The sequence below is a fragment of the Prionailurus bengalensis genome, chromosome B1, assembly GCF_016509475.1.
Source record: "Prionailurus bengalensis isolate Pbe53 chromosome B1, Fcat_Pben_1.1_paternal_pri, whole genome shotgun sequence".
Lineage (NCBI taxonomy): Eukaryota > Metazoa > Chordata > Mammalia > Carnivora > Felidae > Prionailurus > Prionailurus bengalensis.
Genome location: NC_057344.1, coordinates 7,629,880 through 7,652,606, shown reverse-complemented (window position 1 = coordinate 7,652,606; position 22,727 = coordinate 7,629,880). Strand labels below are relative to the sequence as shown.

General features: G+C 40.0%; 1 protein-coding gene across 2 annotated transcripts in view; it reads right to left on the bottom strand.

Moving 5' to 3' along the window:
* The window catches only part of WDR17 (WD repeat domain 17), a 107,276-nt gene extending 84,769 nt beyond the window's left edge, over positions 1 to 22,507 (bottom strand). The window contains exon 1 of one of the 2 annotated variants that reach the window (XM_043557824.1): positions 22,438 to 22,507. The gene's annotated coding sequence lies outside the window, so the exon portion shown is untranslated. The remainder of the gene's footprint in view (positions 1 to 22,437) is intronic. The other variant, XM_043557833.1, reaches the window with a different exon arrangement.
* Between the last annotated feature and the right edge of the window lie 220 nt (positions 22,508 to 22,727).

Here is a 22,727-nt window from a genome sequence, read left to right as displayed (position 1 = left end):
ATCACCCGTCCGCTTCCCCTTCCTATGCACAGACACTCCCCGTGAGGAATCAGCAGAAGGCAGATGACAAAAGCATTGTATCGTACGATTTGGGGGAGTTGTCGACCCCAACTCGATCAACACTCTACCTGAGAATCTCAAGAGGGGGCTCCTGGGTGGCTCAGTCGATTAAGCATTCAACTCTTAGTTTTGGCTCAGGTCACGATCTCATGGTTCCTGAGTTCGAGCCCCAGGCTGGACTTGGTGTTGACAGTGCAGAGCCTGCTTGGGATTCTCTTTCTCTCCGTCTCTCTCTGCCCTTCCCCTATTCTCACTCTCTCCCTCAAAAGTAAATACACATTTTTTAAAATGTGAAGAGGAAGTCTGAGTTAGAGATCAGATACACAGTTTATTCAGTAAGCTACAAACAGAATGATTCTATATATTTATTTTTTTAGAATGATTCTATATGATTAAAAGATGGTTACTTATAAGACCTTGAATCCCAGCCATGGCAGACAAGTATGTATATACATACGTACGTACACACACAGACACACACACACAGGCGTGTGTGTGTGTGTGTGTGTGTGTGTGTGTAGACACATATCTCTAATGCTCCTACCAAAGACAACTAGAAAAGCTGGATGAAAATAGGTAAAATCCAAACTAAAAAGGGGAACCCCAAGAGAAGTCCACAGGGTCTAGCCAGGCACTTTTTCTTTGGTGGGGAAGGGGCAGGGAACGCTACTGTTTCCCCAGTAAGATTTGCCTATAAAAGTAATGGCTAAACTACTAAGAAGTTATGGGGAACTTCTGGTATTCTCACACGGCCTGAAGAGCAAACCTGGAGTTCAGATGCTGCCAAGGGAAAAAGTGATCTAACAATGGTGTTCCTTCAGTAACAACTGCCTGGGTCTACCTCTGAAGACTAAGAACGAAGTGGAACTAGCCCATCCCCTACGAAGACTGAGGCTCAGCTTCAAATAAACTCATTCCATAATCACACGAAGTTGATCATCCCTACCCTACTTCTCTCCAAAAGCAAAAGTGTGTATTCTCTGGAGGAAGAGGACATTAAATTGTCAGGCTAGAAAGCAGGCAAGAAAAGTGCAAAGAATAACAAGCCCCTCTCCAAAGAGAAAGGACAGGGGCGCCTGGGTGGCGCAGTCGGTTAAGCGTCCGACTTCAGCCAGGTCACGATCTCGCGGTCCGGGAGTTCGAGCCCCGCGTCGGGCTCTGGGCTGACGGCTCAGAGCCTGGAGCCTGTTTCGGATTCAGTGTCTCCCTCTCTCTCTGCCCCTCCCCCGTTCATGCTCTGTCTCTCTCTGTCCCAAAAATAAGTAAACGTTGAAAAAAAAAAACAAAGAGAAAGGACATACTAATGGTTCCACTTTTGACAAGGCATGGGAGAAAGAGATGACTGCCACAAAAGCAGGTAAGAAAAAAAAATCTGATAAAATGGTAATTAATTCCTAAAGGTCAATGTGAACTACAGCATCAGTTTAAATTTTTTTAATGTTTATTTATTTTTGAGAGAGAGAGAGAGAGAGAGAGACAGAGCACCAGAGGGGGAGAGGCAAGGAGAGAAGGAGACACAGAATCCAAGGCAGGCTCCAGGCTCTGGGCCATCAGCACAGAGCCTGATGTGGGGCTTGAACTCACGGACTGCAGTATCATGACCTGAGCCAAAGTAGGACGCTTAACCGACTGAGTCACCCAGGCACCCTTTTTTAAAAAAAATTTTTAATGTTTATTTTTGAGAGAGTGCATCAGTTTTTAAAAAAAAAATAGAGGTTTCACGGGGTGTCTGGGTGGCTCAGTCAGTTAAGTATCTGACTCTTGATTTCGGCTCAGGTCATGATCTCACAGTTCATGAGTTCAAGCCCTGCATCAGGCTTGGCGCTGGGAGCCAGGGGCCTGCTTGGGATCCTCTCTTTCTGCGCCTCCCCTGCTCTCTCTCTCAAAACAAACAAACATTAAACAAACAGAGGTCCCAGATGCAAGCTGAGTTTGTACTCATTTCTAAGAACTTCTCCACTAGCCTCAGCTGGGTGCTTAGGAGAAAGATGGGGCAAATCAGGACTGTCCCCCTGGTGGCTCAGACTTGCAGGAAGCTTGGGGCTGTAGACAGGTGACAGGCATGAAACATGGTGTATCCCTGAATCCTGCTCTCGCATGAAACAAATCCTTCAGCTACTAGAAACGAGGGAACAAACACCCTCACTCCGGGGACACTGCAGGGAGAGAACACGCAAACCTTATCTGCCTCCAGGAAGGCACAGAGAATCCCCCTTCCCAACCCCAGGAAGGAGGTGTTTCCCCCAGAAGGGGGAAGGGAGGCAGCAAAAGCTGTGTGTGCTGGGGTGCCCCAAAACAAAGCACGGATCTGCCACTGTTTGAGGGGGCGCGAAGCAGTTCGCTCCTGCTCAACACCCACCATGGATGCACAGCGGTTTGGCCGCCAGGGTGCGGTCCGGGAGGGGGAGACACAGAAGTGTCCCCAGGAACCAGATTCCCCCCGTCTGAGAGGTAAAACCGTAAGACAGTGACACACTGGGGTACTAGACAATAAGTAAAATGCATTATACATGACACAACGGATACACCCTACAATGTAAGGACAACTGAAGGTCCAACGTACTGCCTGAGTCCCTTTAGAAAAAGCTGGAACACAAGCAAAGCCAATCGATGCTACGAGGAGTTATGAGAGAGTTTTCTTCGGGGAGACAGTAGTAGTGACAGGAAGGAGCCAGGAGGGGGATTTCCTGAAAGCTTACGATGTTTCTTTTATGCTAATTATGCTAATAAGCACATTTTGCCGGTACAAAACACTAAACTGCACATTTCTGCTGTCAGACATATAATCTAAATTTTAAAAATTATACACTAAGAACTCACAGCAGTGCTTTCCAATACTAACAAAATTAAAAGGGGGGAAAAACTCCGAAATGAACTTGTCCACATAAAGATATCGTAGAATTGGATTATATTTTCTAATTTCACTTGGACTCTTCATCTCCTAGAGCTTCCTGCCTCACTTACCACTTCCAGCCACGGTATCTCGGAACACATTAACTTCAGTCTCTGTCCCTGGGATCCAGCACTAAGACTTCTTTAATCCCCAAGTCTTTTTAGAAGCAGTGCCAGGGACAAGCAGATGAGGAAGGAGACAAAGAAGGATCCCACAAGAAGTGAGGGAACACCGAAGTCTCCCTTCACAGGCTGAAAGGGACTGGGCTGGGCTGGATCAGGACCTGTGCTTGGGGGTCCAGAGGAACACCAACGGGTTGTCTGACGACTGCCATCAAAGTCACATCCCTGAGGGACCCCTACCTCTTTAATCCCTGCTATCCCGGGAATGTGGCCGTGCGCAGGTCTCCACGAGCACACCCCCACGCGCCTGAAGAGTCTGCCGAAGTTCCCACCTGAGCATTTCAGGCTTTGACCAGACCTTCAAAGTATTAAACAGCCACATCCAAAGAGCCATCCGAAAGCTCAAATTTCAAAACAATTTCAAAGCTCAGCCTTGAACCACAACAAATTGGTACTGCAGACAACACTCCAGTGTTTGGTGATGCTAGTTAGTAACAGGGATAACGTCTACAGTATTCTTCTCCTTAGTTTCAGTCACGTGATATGTTTAATGTGTGGTCACAAACAAAACAGACGAAAGGTGATGTATTTTTACCAGAGGATAGAATATATACAAAGTAAATATAAGATGGCTACTCAAACTGAAAGACACAATATCTGAAATTCAGATCTCAATAGATGAGTTCATTGGCAGACTAGATACAGCAGAAGTCCGGATTAGCGCCACAGAGTAAAACTGACTCGCATACACCGAAACTAATGCAGAGGGAAAAGAGAGAGAGAAACAGAATCTAAGAAGTAGAAACGGTATGGTGAAAAGCTAAATACAGATGTAATGGGAGTCTTTAAGGGGGAGGAAACATAACAACAAATATTTAGGGGCGCCTGGGTGGCTCAGTCAGTTAAGCATCCGACTTTCACTCAGGTCATGATCTTGAGGTTTGTGGGTTCGAGTCCCGTGTCGGGCTCTGTGCTGACAGCTCAGAGCCTGGAGCCTGCTTCAGAGTCTGTGTCTCCCTCTTTCTCTGCCCCTTCCTAGCTCTCTAATATAAACATTAAAAAAAAAAAAGCTATTTAAAGAGAAAAAGAGTGAGAAATTTCCGAAACTGATTTTAAAAAATCAAGTTCCCAGAGCTCACCAAATCCCAAGCAGGATAAGCGAAAGTACAACTTTATCTAGGCATGCCAGCAGGATGCTGAAAATCACAGCCAAAGAAAAAAATCTTTAATATGGTCAGAATGTTGTCAAAGATCAATTGAAATAATAGAGTCAAAAAGTAATGGAATAACATTTTTAAAGTTAGGAGAAAAAAATAACCACACACCTAGAATGCTACACCTAGTGAAAATATACATGGAGGCAAAAATTATGATATTTTCATAACGCAAAAACTATGAAATTTATTGTCAGCCAGCCCTACCTAGGAAACATTAAAGGGAGTTCTTCAGGCAGGAGGAAAATGAACTCAGGCAGAAAGATGAAAATGTTAGAGATAACAAAGATCATCAGAAAGAGGAAATATACAGTTGAACAGAAACAGATACTAACTACACAAGACAATAGCTGTAATGTCTTCTGAAACTTACAACATTTACAGCACTAAATTCTATGAAAACAGTAACACAAAAGGTGAGAGCAAGTTAAATGGAGTTAGGATCAATGAAGAGGTAAAATTAATCACTTCTATTAAACTGTAACGAGTCAAAGTTACATCTTAGAATCTCTGGTCTAACCACAGAAAGAATAATAAACATACTATTAAGTGAATCAAAGGAAAATATAATAAAAAATTTGTGGACCAGAGAAAAAAAGGTTTGACTGTACATATAAATCAAATTGTAACAGTTACACATTAGTTTGTGGTTTTTTTTTTAATGTTTATTTTTGAGAAAGAAGATCAGCTTAACTGACTGAGCCACCTGGGCGCCCTTCACACATTAAATGAGAGTGGATTAAATTTATGAGTAAAATTGGCACACTATGTAAAAAAAAACTCAACCATATACTCTTCTCAAGAGTCATACTTTATTAAAAGGGAATATAGAATGGTTGAAAGTCAAAAACAGAAAATTATATGCTAGAATATTATTAACCAAAAGACAGCTATTATAGTTACATAAATAAAAGATAAAATAAATTTTAAGGCAAGATACATTAGTAGAGAGACAGAGGGACATTACTTAAGAATAAAGGGGTAGATTCGACCAAATGACAGAACGGTCCTAAAACTGTCTGAACTCAAACTACAGGACTCTCAAACATAAAAAGCAAGAATAATGGAATTAAAGGATACAGATACAGATCCATCATCATAATGGCAAGCTTTGAGTAATAAATCTCAGTATCTGATGAAATAGAGAAAATTCTGTAGAAGTGTAAAAGATCTGACCATAATTAATAAAACTGGCCAAATGACATATATAGATAAAATACTGTATCTAACAGTGATAGAGTTCACATTCTTTTCTAGTGAACATGGAGTAATAACAAAAATAAACAATGTGCTGAGCTATGAGGAAAACCTGACCAATTTCCAAAATATTGGAATTCTTTGAGTGTATATTCCAGTTTGAATGAAGTCTGAGATCAATAAAAGAAAGATAACTAGAAAATCCACAACTGTCTGGTAATTAAACAGTGTGCTTCTAAATAATCCTTGATTCAAAGACGAAGTAAAAATGGAAGTTAGAAAAAACTTAGTACTAGATGGCAAAGCCACAACAAATAGAAATTGGGGGTTACAGCTCAAGCAATGCTTGGAGGTAGAGGGTTTTCGACTTATGTTTTTCTAACAGAAAATAAAAAAGAAGGATTTAATTTTCTATCTCAGAAAGTCAGAAGAAAGCAAAATAAATCTTTAAAAATGTAGAAAAAGGAAATAATTCTGAAAAGAGAAAGCACATTTATATTTACAAACATATAACAGAAAAAAAGCAACTAAACCAAATGCTGGTTCCTTTAGGTCAACTTTTAGAAGACTTAAAAAAAAACAGAAAAAGTACAAATATAAATAACAGGAATAAAAAAAGACATCACTATTGGAACTACTGACAATCAAAAAAGAATAAGAGAATGTATTAACACATTTGCAGGAATTTTTTTTTAAACAATTTTTTTTAACGTTTATTTATTTTTGAGACAGGGAGAGACAGCATGAACAGGGGAGGGTCAGAGAGAGAGGGAGACACAGAATCTGAAGCAGGCTCCAGGCTCTGAGCGGTCAGCACAGAGCCCGACGCGGGGCTCGAACTCACAGACCGTGAGATCATGACTGCGCCAAAGTCGGCCACTTAACCGACTGAGCCACCCAGGCGCCCCCACATTTGCAGGAATTTAACAGATAACTTGGATGAATGGACAAATTCCTCAAAAAAAAAACACAAGTTACCAAAGTTGAAGAAAGAATGAGAAAATCTAAGTGGCATTAATATAAGGCTACAATTAAAACTCTCCCACAATCTCCCAGGCCCAAATGGTTTCACTGGTCCATTTTTGCAAATGTTTAAAGAAAAACTTTTACACAAATTTTGACAGTTACAGTGAAAGGAATCACATCAATTCTTTACGCCCTGCCAAAACCTGGAGAAGACTTTGAGAGGGAATTATAGAGCAATCTCTCTCCTAAACCAAGTGTAAAAATCCTAAACAAAAGAGTAGAGACACGTGTTAATGGATATTAAGATTTAATATTGTGAAGATGTAAAGTGCCTCAAAATTAATCTACAGATTTAATACAGTGTAATTAACAAGTTAACCTAAAATTTAGATGGATATGTCAATGGCCAAGAATAGTCAAGGCAGTCTTGAAGGTGACAAAGCTGAAAGTTTACACTATCAGCTATCATTACTTCTTATAAAGCTACAATAATTAAGACAGTGTAGTACTGATATAAAGATACAAAAACCCACTAATGGAACACAATGAATCTAGAATAAACCCCTTCATGGGCTGTTAACTAATTTATGATGAAGGTGATAATGCTGTACGGTGAGCAAAGAACAGACCTTTAAATAACTACTTGTGGGTCAACTGAATACCCTTAGAGAAAAATCCAAAGAAATCTTCACCCCAATCTTATAGAATACCAGGAAAAAAGCACCAATACCAGAGAGACTGGAAATCTAAATATGTAAAGCAGAACAATAAAGCTTTCCAAGAAAACTAATAAGAATATATAGTCTTTGGAGTAGAAAAAGATTTACTAAACAAGACACACCCAAAAAGCACAAAACCACAAAGGAAAACAATTGACATATTTGATTATATTAAAATCACAAACTTATGGGGGCACTTGGGTAGCTCAGTCAGTTAAGCGTCCGACTTCAGCTCAGGTCATGATCTCACTAATGGTGAGTTTGAGCCCCGCGTCAGGCTCTGCGCTGACAGCTCAGAGCCTGGAACCTGCTTCAGATTCTGAGTCTCCCTTTCTCTCTCTGCCCTCCCTCTGCTCACACGCTGTCTCTCTCTCTCAAAAATAAACATTAGGGGCGCCTGGGTGGCGCAGTTGGTTAAGCGTCCGACTTCAGCCAGGTCACGATCTCGCGGTCCGGGAGTTCGAGCCCCGCGTCGGGCTCTGGGCTGATGGCTCGGAGCCTGGAGCCTGTTTCCGATTCTGTGTCTCCCTCTCTCTCTGCCCCTCCCCCATTCAAGCTCTGTCTCTCTCTGTTCCAAAAATAAATAAACGTTGAAAAAAATATTAAAACAAAAAAAATAAACATTAAAAAAATTTTTAAATAAAATAAAATTACAAACATATTCACCAGACATCAATACAAGAGTGAAAATCAAGACACAGAGTGGGAGAAAATATGAATAATACATATATTCAACAAAAAACCAATCTACAAAAAAAGAAAAAAGACTGCTAAGCCAACAGAAAAATGGACATAAGACTTGGACAAAAGACAAAAGAACTCCATCATCACAAAAACAAGACTATGAACATATGAAAAGCTGTCCATTATTATTGCAAATTAAAACCACAATGAGATACTGCTACATTTCCAACACAAGGGCTACAATGCACGATACCACAGGTTGGCAAGAATGCAGAGTAATTGAAACTCATATACTACTCATGGGAATGTAAATTGAAACAAACAATTTGGACAACTCATTGGCAGGATCCTCTAAAGCTGAACACAAACACACCGTATGACCCAGCATTTCACTCCCGCTCATTAGCCAACAGCAATGGGTATTATGGGTATTTATGCTCACCAAAGACATGTATTGTAATGTTCAGAGCACTTCTATAGCAGCACCAGAGTGGAAACTTCTCAGATCTATAGTAACAGCAGAATGGGTAAATAACTGGGATATATTCATACAATGGAATGGTTTACAGTAATGAGAATGAATGGATAACAATTCCATGTAACCTTTATAGATGAATCTCACAATGTTGATTGAAAGAAGCTAGACACAAAGATAATACATTATCCTATTATTTCATTTACATAAAGCACAAAAACAGACAATATTAACCTATTCTGCAAGAGGTCAGGATAGTGGTTATCCTTGGTGGGGGTGATGAATGCTGATAACATTCTGTGTATCCTTAAAAAAAAAAAAAAAACCTAAGAGAAGAACTGTCTCTGGATGATATGCTCCTTTGTATCACAGTTATCATACCCAGTAAGTTCTTTTTAATGAATCCACACCTCTTGAAAGTTTGACCAAAGTTCCTAACTGGAATCTCCACATTGACCCAGTCTAAAAATTAAAAATGATGTGCACTAAGGTAATTTAATAAGTTTAAAATTTCCAGCACATTTTATGCTGTATCATAAATCAAATATTTTGCGTTTTTAGACTATAAAATGGAGTTCCAAGTTAACCACTACTTAATAATTTGATTTTCTAAGAAGTCCATTTTTGAGTAGTTTCTTAAATATATTGTATTTTTAAGGTACATAAATGTAGTTTCAATCAAAATTCAAAGAAAAATATCTTCCTGTTTAAGAAAGCAATTCTTTTTATGGAAGTGGACACAGCAAAGAGTATAATCAACTGTTCAAGATATCTGTATTTTTAGATAAGCATATATTTCTCCATATAAACATCTGTCTTTGCTATTTCATAAAACCTAGAAGAATAAATTAATTCAAAATGTCCTCTGAAAAGCATTTTTATAAAATGTCGATGAATCAAGATTAGACAAAATAATTTTAGAAACAGAGGAAAGTGTATTGCTAGACTATGTACTGCCCAAATTGTTGACAATAAATAGCATTAGGATGTATGGGCTACATTAAGAGCAGGACGTGTCATTTTCAGCCCACCCTTTCTCTCTCACCTGTACCTGGACGAGGAAGACCCAGGTCCCAGTAGATAGCCTAGGTCATAAGATGAGAGTTATACCCAAGAATTGGTACAACAGAGAACTGGAAGAAGCTAGATCTCTGAAAACTTCTTGGACTTCGAACCTCCAGACCTTTTTCTTTTTAATGAGAGAGAAATGAACTTCGATTCCGTTTAAGCCGCTATTATTTTGCATTTCTTTATTGTATTTAATCAAATCTGAGGTATTGTATAATTTCAGCAGTCATATATTAGAAAGTAGAATTAATTAGTCAATAATGTCAATTAGCTAAACCCTTAATTCTTTGTCTTTAAATATATTTAACTATCATGCCTTCATCACCACAGGTAAACACCATTACTAAAATCCAATCATTATTTCCTATGATAATACAATAAGCAGGGCTGGGTTACCCTACTGTGCCTTACCAAATATACTCACCTTGCGACTACCTCACCTTCAGTGAAAAACACCTTTATCCATGTACATATCTCTGCCATTATCATTTTATTTCATTCGTTTCGGTAAATTTTTAGCAAGTGTGTATCATAGCTAAGCACTGATTCTAGTTACTAAAGATACACAGATGAACAAGAAACAAACAGGAAAAAAAAGCCCTCCTTCAAGAAGCTTACGGCATCGGCAGAGCTAGACGTGGCACAACCGCTGTCTGGTGTCTAGCCAACAGCATTCTCACCCGTATCTGCCCCTGCCAACAGAAACTCAAAGTATTCAGGTACAGGCAGAATTACAGTGATCTCAGGGAGAATGGACTTTTCCTATCACCTAGGAGGTGATGCTCGGCCAAAACCATAAACCAGTTGTAATAATACCGTCCTCCTTGGACAATTATTAGGCTAAGTGTGGGCACGTGACTCAGTTTCAGCTGATGGAGTGTCGGCAGAAATCTCAGACGCCCTTCTCTCGCTGCTTCTTCTGTCTTGGGTGCTGACGTGAAAGTGTTGCTGCAGGAGCTATCTGGAATCCATGAAACCAAGGCCAAGAAAACACCAGAAAGGTTGCAATTCTAAGATTTTGATGCACTATCTTCAGTTACTTGTTATGTATTTTTTTTGATGTCTCTTTAAGTTACTGGTCTGGTGTTATTTACATTTCATTTCTTATCTGATCGACACCAATGTATGAAACAATTTTCAATAGCAGCTTTACTAGCAAATGAGCAGAAGGGTAAGAGGAGCAGAAAGACAAATGAACCCAAATCCGCGTTAAGTGTTCAAGAGGCTGTAACAAAAGAAAGGGGGAGGTGTGAACTTCTAGGCAGAAATTATTTCTCTATGCCCAAAATATGATGATACATGAGGAGAAAGAGTGAGTTGTCTGACGGACAAATAGGTACAAGAGAAGATGACGGAAAGTCACGCAGCTCGAGATAAGGATTGTGGATTTTATCTTACATGTGATGGGGAGTCATGGAAGCAGTTTAAGCATGGTAATTATGCTATCAGATTTTCTGATTTACAAATACTATCCTGGCACTCCCGGGACAAGGCTGGCGGGCGACAGGGCAACAAAACATGAAGAAGGAGGTGAGAAACGATCAGGGTGAACTAATAACCTGATGGCAAGTGAAGATACAGGAGGACTCCCAGGAACACTAGGTTTCTCAGCTGCCTTACTCATTGATCCGGCAGCATTTACTCAAAGGGGAAGTCAGGAACAGGACAGGTCCAGGGTAGAGTTCTACTGAGATACACTGTGCAGTGTGCATAGGACATGTGGGTACTCATGCCTGAAAGTCACTGAGAAATTAAGATCAGGACCCCAAAAATAAAAACCAGCCACAGATAAGCAAAGGGCATAATTACATTACTAATAATTCATTACTGGGTTCTATTTTTCCTATATGGAGGCACTTCTTAATTACTTTGCATTCTGTTACTTACATGGCACTAAGTCCACAACGATTAATATGTGAGCCAAACTAGAGAAATAGCTAAATATAATTTAACTGAAAATTTGTTATACTTTCAGATTCCAACTGAGAAGTTCTGCATACCCCCACGTTTCCAGGTTCAAAGCCCTGTTTTGTTCACAGGCTCAACCTGCCGGCAGGAGTGCCAGGAGTGCGTGAGGCAGGTGTTAACAGGTGCTCTGGCTTCTACAGTAGCCCCTCAGGGCCTCTCACAACTTCCCACTGAAACACAGCAGTGAACTTTTGCTGTCTGCCTCCCCATCATGTTCCTTCTGTTCTTTCAGAAACAGTTCTACAGGTTGGTTTGCGGGGCCCTGCTCTGCTTGGGTCAAGGCTTAAGTGGAAGACCAGTTTGAACTAGAGCAGGTGATTCAGATTGATGCTAATCACTTCTCTAGCCATAGAGATGTGATGGGAACACAACGATGGGAACACAGGTTCAAGGTGTCTCGGCGGGAAACTCAGGGCTTTGATAAGAATTGTTGGAAAAAGAGGTTCTATTTTACATCCACTTAAGCCATAGTCACTCTGAAATCTGAGCTCGTGCAACCATCTTGCTATCCTGAGAAGATACCAGGAATTGCTGGGGGTTCCTACCTAGTTTGAGAAAGCGCCAGCATGGTAGAGAGGGGCTGAGTCACAATGATAGTAATTGAGCATTGAAGTTAGCTACGATACTTGCACTCTAACTAACTTTAGACTTTTTAGTTATATGAAGAGTAATACACATTGTATTTTCTGTTGCTGGAACCAGAACTGGCTCCCATAAGATCATGGAAAACACACAGGCACAAACATGCGCACACACAAACTTTCCTAGTAGCACTCAAAACACGGTCTCAGCATCATTCTTGTGAGGAATCCCCACTAAATACATAGGTTCTTTCATTGCTGTCTTGGGTCTTAGTGTTCTAGTGGATCATCCACAACATTGCTAGAAATTTTAAAAGGCTTTCTCCCAAGAAGTTTGTATAAATTTACATTATCACTGCCTCACTAGCTGTCCCCGTTTACAACAACAACATCTATGTCAATCAGAAAAATTCCACTATGTCGTGGGAGATAGAGTGCTGCCGTGGTCATTCCCTTCGGCACCTCTTCTCTGTCCTGTCCACTCAATTCATGATTTTTACACATACGTCCTCAGTGACTACACAAAAACTCAGTGAGGGGCTCCTGGGTGGCTCAGTCGGTTGAGCATCTCACTATTGATTTCAGTTCAGTCATGATCCCAGGGTTGTGAGATCGAGCCCCGCACTGGGCTCCATGCTGGGAGTGCAGCCTGCTTAAGATTCTCTCTCCCTCCCCACCTCTGCCCCTCCCCCACTCGTGCTCTCAAAAATTAAAGTAAAAATAAATGAAAACTCAGCAACTAGAAAAAAATGGGACAAATGAGAGATAAGACAGAATACTGTACTCAAAGAAGTATAACTCTTTAGTGATATAATACAAAGGAAGGAAAAAGCAACAAGGTACTTGTATTTTTTATGTATTTTCTCCAACCATTTGGCCAAGGTAGAGGGGAGAAAATTCTATCTCAGCAAAACAGAACCATACTCGGTAATGAAAAGCATGACAGATGATGGCAATTAGGCCAGGATATTGGCAAACATTTTTATCGATCTTGAGATTTTTATACTGATCAGATAGTGATGTAACTGATCCATTGTCCCAGAACACAGCGTTTGAGCCCTGCAGGCAGCAATCTGCATATTGTCTTTGGATGTCCTTTTATGAGTCTCCTCCCATTCCAGAATGAGAATGAAGATATTAGATACCACCAGCTATGATCAAAAGGCTGTGGGATGAGATAGTCAAAACAATAATCCTGAAGAAAATAAAAAGCAACAGAAGATCCATACCAAAGAGCAATAAAAGGCACAATTCAAACTGGAAAAACAAAACAAACAAACAAAAAAACCCCCAAAATCTATTAGTGATTTCAGAAAACAAGTAAAAAAAAAAAAATTCAAAACCATTGTGGGAAAACAAAAAGATTTTTTTTTAATTAGAGACGAAATGAAATATACAGTGTACAGGGGATGAAACCCCAACCTACATATTATAAACATGTTTAGAGAAAACAGAAGCACAAGTAACAGAAATAAAAGCAACAACCCAAGAGGTAGCCAAAATAACATTATCTGGGCTGAAAAAGACCCTGATTAGGACCTGAAAGTAGTCCTCTTATCTCAAGCAAAATATATATTATGGCAAAGTCAGGACACTCCATTTAATTTTTTGTACGACCCTATGAGCATGTAAGTAGAATTTTTTTAAATGTTATGTACAAGTGTGGAAAATGCAGATTAACATATCTCACCACTGCACCAAATTCCAAAAATCAGCAGTACAATAACTATGTTAAATTCAGCCACTGTGATCTCACTATTCTATAAATGGACAAAACATAATTCATGTGAAGGGAAAATGAACCAACAGAAATGCACTGTCATACACACAAGGATTTAGAAGGCAGTTTATCCATGAAAAGTTCCTCTGAAAATTACTTGAATAAAAATTAGAGGCTTTTGGAGAGAGGCAAACCATAAAATGGATCCAACTGCAAAGAACAAACTGAGGGGTGCTGGAGAGGAGGTGAGTGGGTGGGGGATGGTGTAAATGGGTGATGGGCCGTAAGGTGGGCACTCGTTGGGATGAGCACTGTTGTATTTAAGTGATGCATCACTACATTCTACACCTGAAACCAGTATTACATAGTATGTTAACTAACTGAAATTTAAATAAAAACATCAAACTAAAAAAACAAAGTCTAGCTTGTCTGATATTTAAAAAAAATTTACAGGCTTTTAAAAAATTAAAACAACTCAAATATGGATGTTCATGCAATTTTAAAAATATATTAAGCAAATAAATCTGAATATTTAAGTTTAATGGTTACAAAAATTCATATATCAAGAGTAATTACTGAAAGAGAAGACCAGAGAGGAGTTAGTTATAAAAATCTGAACATCTTGGTTTTCCCAAGTACTGAAGTTTTGGAAAAGAAGGAAACAGAGCATACTAAATTTCTCATTTCACAAAGGTAATCAATAGACACAATTTGTGTCTTGATATTTAGGGAGAAATTAACTCAAAGTATTTTTATAACTTAAAAATCATCATGAAATATTGAATTTTGTTATTTTTATGTTAAAATAGACTATAAATTAAGTTCAAAGAAAATAATCAGACAAAAATGTATAAACATATATATACATCTTAATATGCAAACATTGGTACCCAGCAGGTTTGAGAAACAGTAAGAAAAATTAATAAAAGGGATTGAAGTGTATTCAAAGGTCAGAGATATATCAGGATGCAGATATTCAAGGTAGTTTTGTTTAACTCACCTTTATACTCCCTAGAATTTTGCAAATTTTCTTAACTGCATTGATTGTATTAATAAAAAAACAACAACATAAAAACACCTTCGTGAAAATCAGTGTTTAAAATTTTAATACAGGGGCATCCGGGTGGTTCAGTCTGTTGAGCATAGGACTCTTGATTTTGGCCCAGGTCACAAAACTCATGGTTCACGGGTTTGAGCCCTGCATCGGGCTCTGTACCGACAGTGCAGAAACCTGCTTGGGATTTTCTCTCTCTCTCTCTCTCTCTCTCTCTCTCTCTCTCTCTCTCTCTGCCTCTCCCCAGCTTGAGTGCTCGCTGTCTCTCTCTCTCAACATAAATAAATAAACTTTAAGAATAATAAAATTTTAATACATTATACAGAGTTATGCAAAAATATTTTTATAATCATTTATCAATATGTGCTTATTCGAAAACATTTAGAAACTGCCCAAAGATGGGAAGGATTTTTTTTTTTTTTAATCGGCCACTGGCCCACTCATTTGAGATCTTTCTCCTCTGTCTAGTATCCATAATTCTAAATGACCGCTATTCTCACTGATAGGTAGAGCCACGGATTATCAAGGACGAATGAAATTTTAAAAGACCTCTAAATCATCTCAAAGTGTATGTCTCAGATATCCTGCATCAGAATTAACTGAGAAACTTGCAAAAACATGCAGATTCCTGGATCACACCCCAAAGCTAGTGAATCAAAATCTTCTGGTAAAGCCTGGAAACTTGCTTTTTAACAGATGACTCATACGCACAGTAAAGGTGGAGAACTACTTACTTAGTTTAATGGCGCAAAGATAATTTAGCCGAGAAGCTGCCTCTGGTGTCTTGTACTGATCAAGATTCATCTCTCAAATTTCTATCATTCCTAGGTTTACCTTTCATGTGCTTGGCGGGGCAGTCTATCCAAGCACGCCCGACATATGTCAAATCATGATGTTCTTAAGAGCTTACACGGTAAAATAGGTCACAACAAGCACAGTATTAACCTGCATTAAAATCCTGGATTAGGTAGCAAATAGAAAAGACCAAGGTCATTATGGTAGTTCTGGTTTGCACGCAAAATGACCACTACGCCAGTATGAATTCCAATCTGATCAGTAACACACAGGAGTTATAAGTAAGATCAAGACACGGATTCAAAGACGCAGCCTAAGTGAATGGACTTATTCTATCATCCGCCCACATACTTATCTTATCATCCATCTGCATATTTATTTTTATACTTTCCTACATTTTATGCAGCAAAAGGAAAATTCCATGAATTATGGAATTAGATCTCTCTAGGTGCTTGGAGGATTACAGAATCTCCTGAGCGGCAATGTGGGGTAATTTTTAATTTGACTAAAGTAATCCGCTTTTCTTAAACAATATGATCATTTATATACCTTCAGTGTGACCATTCTGAGTCAGCTGAAGAAGAGTAGAGGAGGGAAATCATATGTTTTCATCCATAAACTAGTAAGTTTGAAGTCAACATTCCACTGAGAGAGACATTTGATATAAACATGTATTTATCATAAAAAAAATAGGATTATTTCCATATAGGGTATGGCAAGAATGTGTAACCTTTGTTCTATAAACAGGATCATTCCTGCTGAAGAAAGACTTGAGAAGCTATAGCATGAATCATTCTGAAAACCTGAGGATTCCCGCCCCCTTCTAATTCATCTGTTCTGTGGGTTGGATTATTCATATGAGTTTTTAATGTAGGGTGCTTTATCTGTCTGTGAAAATCATGATTCCCGTTTGGCAGAAGCTGTTACTCGGACTGGCATTTTCTTGTTCTAGACAAGGTGTGTTAAAAAAATTATTTTGATGGAGCACCTGGGTGGCTCAGTCAGTTAAGCTTCCGACTACTGACTTCAGCTCAGATCATGATCTCACAATTCCTGAGATCAAGCCCCACATTGGGCTCCAAGCTGACAGGGCAGAATCTGCTTGGGATTCTCTATCTTTCCTTCTCTCTGTCCCACCCCCACTCATGCGCTCACATGTGCATGCTCTCTCTCAAAATAAATAAATAAATATATTTTGGCAAGTCAATTTAGAAAAACTAGCAAAGGAAATCCAATGGTTTTAAAGCTTAAAAGCTTTAAAATGAAAAGAAATAGTCCGTATAATGTCACTAAATCCAAAAATGTCTTTAACATATGCATGCATACATTGATAGAAGGCCTGAGATAAATCCTAAAGTTTGAGAAGTGAAGGGTTGTATAGGCTAAGGCAGGGCCAATGCAGATCAGGTAAGTTGTTAATCTACTTAGTAGCCCATCTGTCAAAAATTATGCCCCTGGCCAACATAAAATTCCCCTTAAAGATGGATAGTGAAGGTGATACATTATGTCCAAAAAGATACTATCCCATGTTTATGAAATGTAGCCACTATTACATTTTCAGGTGGATTCATTTACTTAGCAGTTCCTGGTGCTCCCAAGTAAAGTTTCAAAAGGGGAAGCATACATGGCCATGAGGGGACTGGGTCCAAAGGCATAACGCACCTTATATCAATCAGTACTTCCCAAACTCTACTTGGTTAAGAATCACTTGAGGCTTATTAAAACACAGATTCTGGTTTGCTAGGGGTGTGGCCTGAGGATGTGCATTTCCATCCAGCTCCAAGGAGATGCAGTTGCTGCTGGTGCAAGGCACACCTGGACTAACACTGCTCTAGACAGCTCTGGTATCAAAGTGGCACGAGGTCTAGAAAATAAACATCTAACTTCAAACTGTTGCCCAATGGTAACCACCATCCAGGCTGCACATGTGACTTCTGAAAGCTTCTTATTTCCAGTCTTAACACCCAATTGTAGGTGTGATGGCTCTGTACACTTATGTACCACTGAGATTCATTAGGATAAAGAATTTCTAAGGTAACGGGATGCCAAAAAATCACAAAGGACTTTACAGCAAAACTCAACTTGTATTAACGAGAAAATTAAAAAATGGCACAAATTGTAGGAAAACACTTTTTAACCAGTATTTTAAATAAACTTTCTAGGAGACCAAACCCATGTACGATGTTCATTTTGTACAGTTATTTTAACAATATAGAATAAATGTAAGCCATCTAAATCCTTGACCACTCAAACTTTTGAATTAGTCATTTGAAAAAATACAATGACAGAGAAAATGATGCTGGTGATCACCTCTTCCACAGATTCACTCTGAGCAACACATCATTGTGTGTGTTGTGATCTCATCCAAAATAAGTGTTAGATTAACTGGTCTCTAAGGACCCTTCTGGCCAAAATTCTGAAATGAACCCTTCAAAACCATTACCATGTTTACCTTAAAAATAAAATGTTGCTTAACTCTTCATTAAAACTCATTCATAATGTTTTATTTCAAAGGACCAAGCTTAAATATTACCTATTTCATATTACCAACCATCAATTCTCAAGGCTCCACGTGGGGCTGTTATATATTGGAACATGAAGGTTTTCCTACAGCACATCAACATGAGTGCTCGGTGTGATGAGAATTATCTTCCACTTTCCAATTTGAGAGTAAATTGTGTGTGTGTGTGTGTGTGTGTGTGGTAAGAAACTGAACTTATTACACATAATTGCAAATGAGGATGCCGGGGATACTGGTTGATGCTCACAACCTAACGTGTCAACACCGTGGAAGATAATGACGAACCTAAGAATAAGGAAAACTACTGAACTCCTCTCCTGTGAGTTCTCAATGTCTGAGCATTCCGATCTACGAACCAAGTGTTGAATGTTGTGACATCCCCACCAAAGCATGAAAAATCATTTCCTACATCTTTTGATAGTTTTCCTGAACATGACAACTATCAGTCATCCCTATGATAGCAAATAACAGTGACAAATTATCTCCCATATGATCTTAGTGTAGATTTATATGACTGTTGTTACTATAGATAGATAATTAAAATGCAGAATTCCAGAGTTTTAGGAGGTCACCAGGGTAGAAAATCACAGTTTGGAAGTACATGTAAAGTAATAAAAAGTAAGACTTCTGTCATTGTTTTTTTAAATTATCTCACTCAAGTAGCCAATAATGTCACATCTGGATCACAAGTGCCACCAACGGCTTCAATTGCAGGTTCCTCCCCCCCCCTCTTTTTTTTTTTTTTACAAAGTCTAGCCTATTTCAAATGTTTGAATTTCTCTCCAGTTATATACAGATATCTATATAAAATATATTTTTTCTAGGCATTGAAATCAAGTAACAACAATCTGAACCCTCTATCCTAATGTTTTACCACCAGAACTTTTGAAATCCTTCTAATCAATCATGACGGGATTATTTTCTTTAGCTATACAAAGGCATAGGTCAAAGCTGGTCATTTTACATTTCCCTACCAATATTTGTAACCAAAGTCACAAATCCTTCTTGAACATTTTAAGTAACCTCAGGTAAGACAAAAGATTTTCCTTTGGGTTTTGTTTCTGTATAGAGTAAATTCTTCGGGGAATTTCTCAAATTCTCTTTAGGCATCCACATCTCATTTCTTGCTCACAAATCTCCAGGAATAGTGTCATCAACAGTGAGAGAATAAATACCATGTAATTATCACAGAACACAGCAGGTCTTGGATGTTAAAAAGTGCCAAGCAATTCTTAATGTATCTTTTTTTTTTTTTTAATTTTTTTTTTCAACTTTTATTTATTTTTGGGACAGAGAGAGAGAGAGCATGAACGGGGGAGGGGCAGAGAGAGAGGGAGACACAGAATCGGAAACAGGCTCCAGGCTCCGAGCCATCAGCCCAGAGCCTGACGCGGGGCTCGAACTCACGGACCGTGAGATCGTGACCTGGCTGAGGTCGGACACTTAACCGACTGCGCCACCCAGGCGCCCCTCTTAATGTATCTTTCTGATACAAAAGAAGTCAGAGTTAATAAGAAACTCCTCCCAAATTCCTAACATGATTTTTATGGATTAAAATACTCTCAGTAAAATACTCTGTTCCTGAAAACACACTAAAAGCTGTATGCCTTCACTCTAATATTTCAATCTGCTAAATGGAATAGACATACAAAAGATAAAATGACAGAACTCATCAACTGCACAAAGCTGTAGTGATGCTTGTATATACCTCGTTATACCATGAAGAGCTGAGTAAACTGCTTATTCAGTCATCTGATAAACTTACCTTTCTGGCATGTATTAGATTTCAAATACATTCTAGAATATAGGAAGGAAATGTAAATCCTTCGCCATTGTTTGAATTTCACCTTAGCCTTCATTACAGAGTTCAGGCAAACAAAATTAGGTAATCTGGAGAATTTGAACAAATTTTATTGATCATGATAATCTAATCACTTATGTTGGACTTCTATTTACCTATCAGGGTGAAAAAACCAAAACTATAGCTGTTCCTAATCTTCTCTGAGTGATTTCAAAACCGCCACTGGCTTCTCCAAGCCCAGGCTGAGGGTATACCTATAGGCAAGAGAGAACAACAAAAACATTCTAGCCCTCACAGTCCCTCTACTGGGAGCAGAAGATTTAAAAACATTTTTTTTTCCAGGGGTGCCTGGGTGGCTCAGTCGGTTAAGCGTCCAACTTTGGCTCAGGTCATGATCTCACAGTTCATGTGCTTGAGACCCATGTCGGAGCTGTGCTGAGCCCCACGTCTGTGCTGACAGCTCAGAGCCTGGAGCCTGCCTCAGATTCTGTCTCCCTCTCTCTCTACCCCTTCCCCGCTCATGTTCTGCCTCTCTCTCTCAAAAATAAACAGACGTTTAAAAAATTTTTCAACATTTTTTTCCAAAGCTAAATTTGTGGCTTTCTAATAATATAGAATTACTATGTAATGAATAAGAGTCAAAAAATTTTAGGACACCAATATTAGGAATAACAAAGAATGAAGAATTTTTAAACTTTCCAGTAAATATATTTGCTTTTCCCCCTCAGAGATACCCACAGTTCTTTGTGTATTTCTATAAATATTAACGCAGGAGAAATTCAGATCAATATAAATAATAATATTCAACTAGCCATTTTAATATAAAGTTTAAAGACCTCACTTAAGAAAATATGATTTTTTATATTGCACATAAAAAATAAATACAGTGCCCATTATATTTTGGGCTGTTAAGGAAGGAAGGGAGGAAAGAAGGAGGTTTTTCTTTCCACACATGCCCTTTGAAATAGGCCCCTGGTTTATTCCAATTGAGAAGCCTTCCCAAAAACTCAATGTAATGACCTAAAACTAGCATTTGTAACATTAATCTCTAATCCACCAAAGAATGTTTCCCCAATTTTGAGTTAACGGACCATTTTTCATAGTCACTTAATTACTGTTTCAACGTTAGATCACAGAACAGTGAAAGACTGTCAGATTTCCTCCTTCACACAGGTAAGACACAACTATGCCCATCTCCTTGCCCACCTAGGCCAGTGACGCAGAATCCCAAAAGGATGGAACAGGGTGCTTTTTCCCCAGGGGCTGTATCACCAGAGGCCCCGCACGGGCTCCTCTATAGCAGAGCAGTGCGAACACCCAACACCTGCGGTGTTCTAGCATAATCACCTGGAGATTATTCTCTCACTGGGGAGGAGATTATTCCCGGAGATCTGTGAGCAAGAGATACAGACACCTAAAGAGAATTTTATAAATTCCCCCGAAAGAATTTACTCTATAAAGAAAACGTAGAGGAAAACCTTTTTCTTACCTGAGGTTCCTTAAACTGTTCAAGAAGGACTTGCAACTTTGGTTATAAAAATCGGTAGGGAGGGGAACCTGGGTGGCTCAGCCGGTTAAGCACGAGACTGTCCATTTCAGCTCCGATCATGATCTCAGGGTTCGTGGGTTCCGCCCTGCCCTGGGTCTGGCTCTGTGCTGACAGCGCGGAGCCTGCTTGGGATTCTCTCTCCCTCTCTCTGCCCCTCCCCTGCTCGCTCTCTGTCTCTCTCTCAAAATAAATAAACTTACAAAAAAAATTGGTAGGGAAAATAAGTTTCTCTGGGGGATATTTCCGAAACACTCAAGTGAAACATTCAGAAATGTAATCTCTCCGTTCAAACCCTTGTGAAAGGCTCCATCAATCCATCAAAAGAAGTTACAAAAACAAGTGGGTTAGATTTGGTACATAATCAAACTTCACTAAATTTCATTTAAATCAATGGCTTTTAATGTAGTAAAAATTAAAAAGTCAGCTTAAATTTGCTCCTTTTAATATGTGTATGCAAAATACAAATATGTGTATTTAATATGTGTATGCAAAATACAAATATGTGTATTTAATATGTGTATGCAAAACTCTGGGGACCTGTGGGTGGAAAAGCAGGAAAACATTGTATTTTTATGATTTAGCACAGGCTATGCCTCTCACACTTAATACCGTCTTTTTTTTTTTCCTTTTCACTCAGTAAAACCTGAATATTAAGACCCTCTTCGAAAGGGCTGGTAGTCACTACAGAAGCGCCTGGCGGGCACAGAGATGTGAATAACAACCTGGCTCCGGTAGTACAAATACTTAATAACCTTAAGAATTAGAATGGTGTCCCTCGTCGCGGCCGCTTCACACCCCAGGCGCAGCTCAGATAAACCCACGCTGGCTGCGCGTTGTGCCTCGTGATAATCAGGTGCGCGACCCGAAAACTCCGAAGCTTCGCCCGCCAGCAACGTCGTGTGCAAATCCCAGGAGGGCGCGCTCAGCCCCGGTGTGCGGTCCCCACGGGCGCGCTCGCACGCCGGATCCTGCGACGCCACCGCGGTTCGAAGACCACCGTTCACGCCCGCGCCCGCCCCGCTCTCACCCTGCGCCCCGCGGGCTCCTTACCTGGAGGAGGCGGCGACCGCAGCGGCGGACAGCGGAAGGTGCTGAAGCGGGCGCGGCGGCGGCAGCAGCGGCGGCAGCAGCGGCGGCGGCGGCGCAAGATCAGCCCGCGTGCGCCCCGCCCTCCCCGCCTGCGCGCCGCGGGCTCGCGGGGCGGGGCGGCCGGGCCGCGGGTTGAGGGGGGGGGGCGCGGGGAGGGCGGGGCTCGTCGCGCCGGACAGCGCGCCCCGCTCTCCTGGGCCCTCCAGGAAGGCCACGTGACGGCCACGCTGGTCCCTGATTGGAGCGCCAGG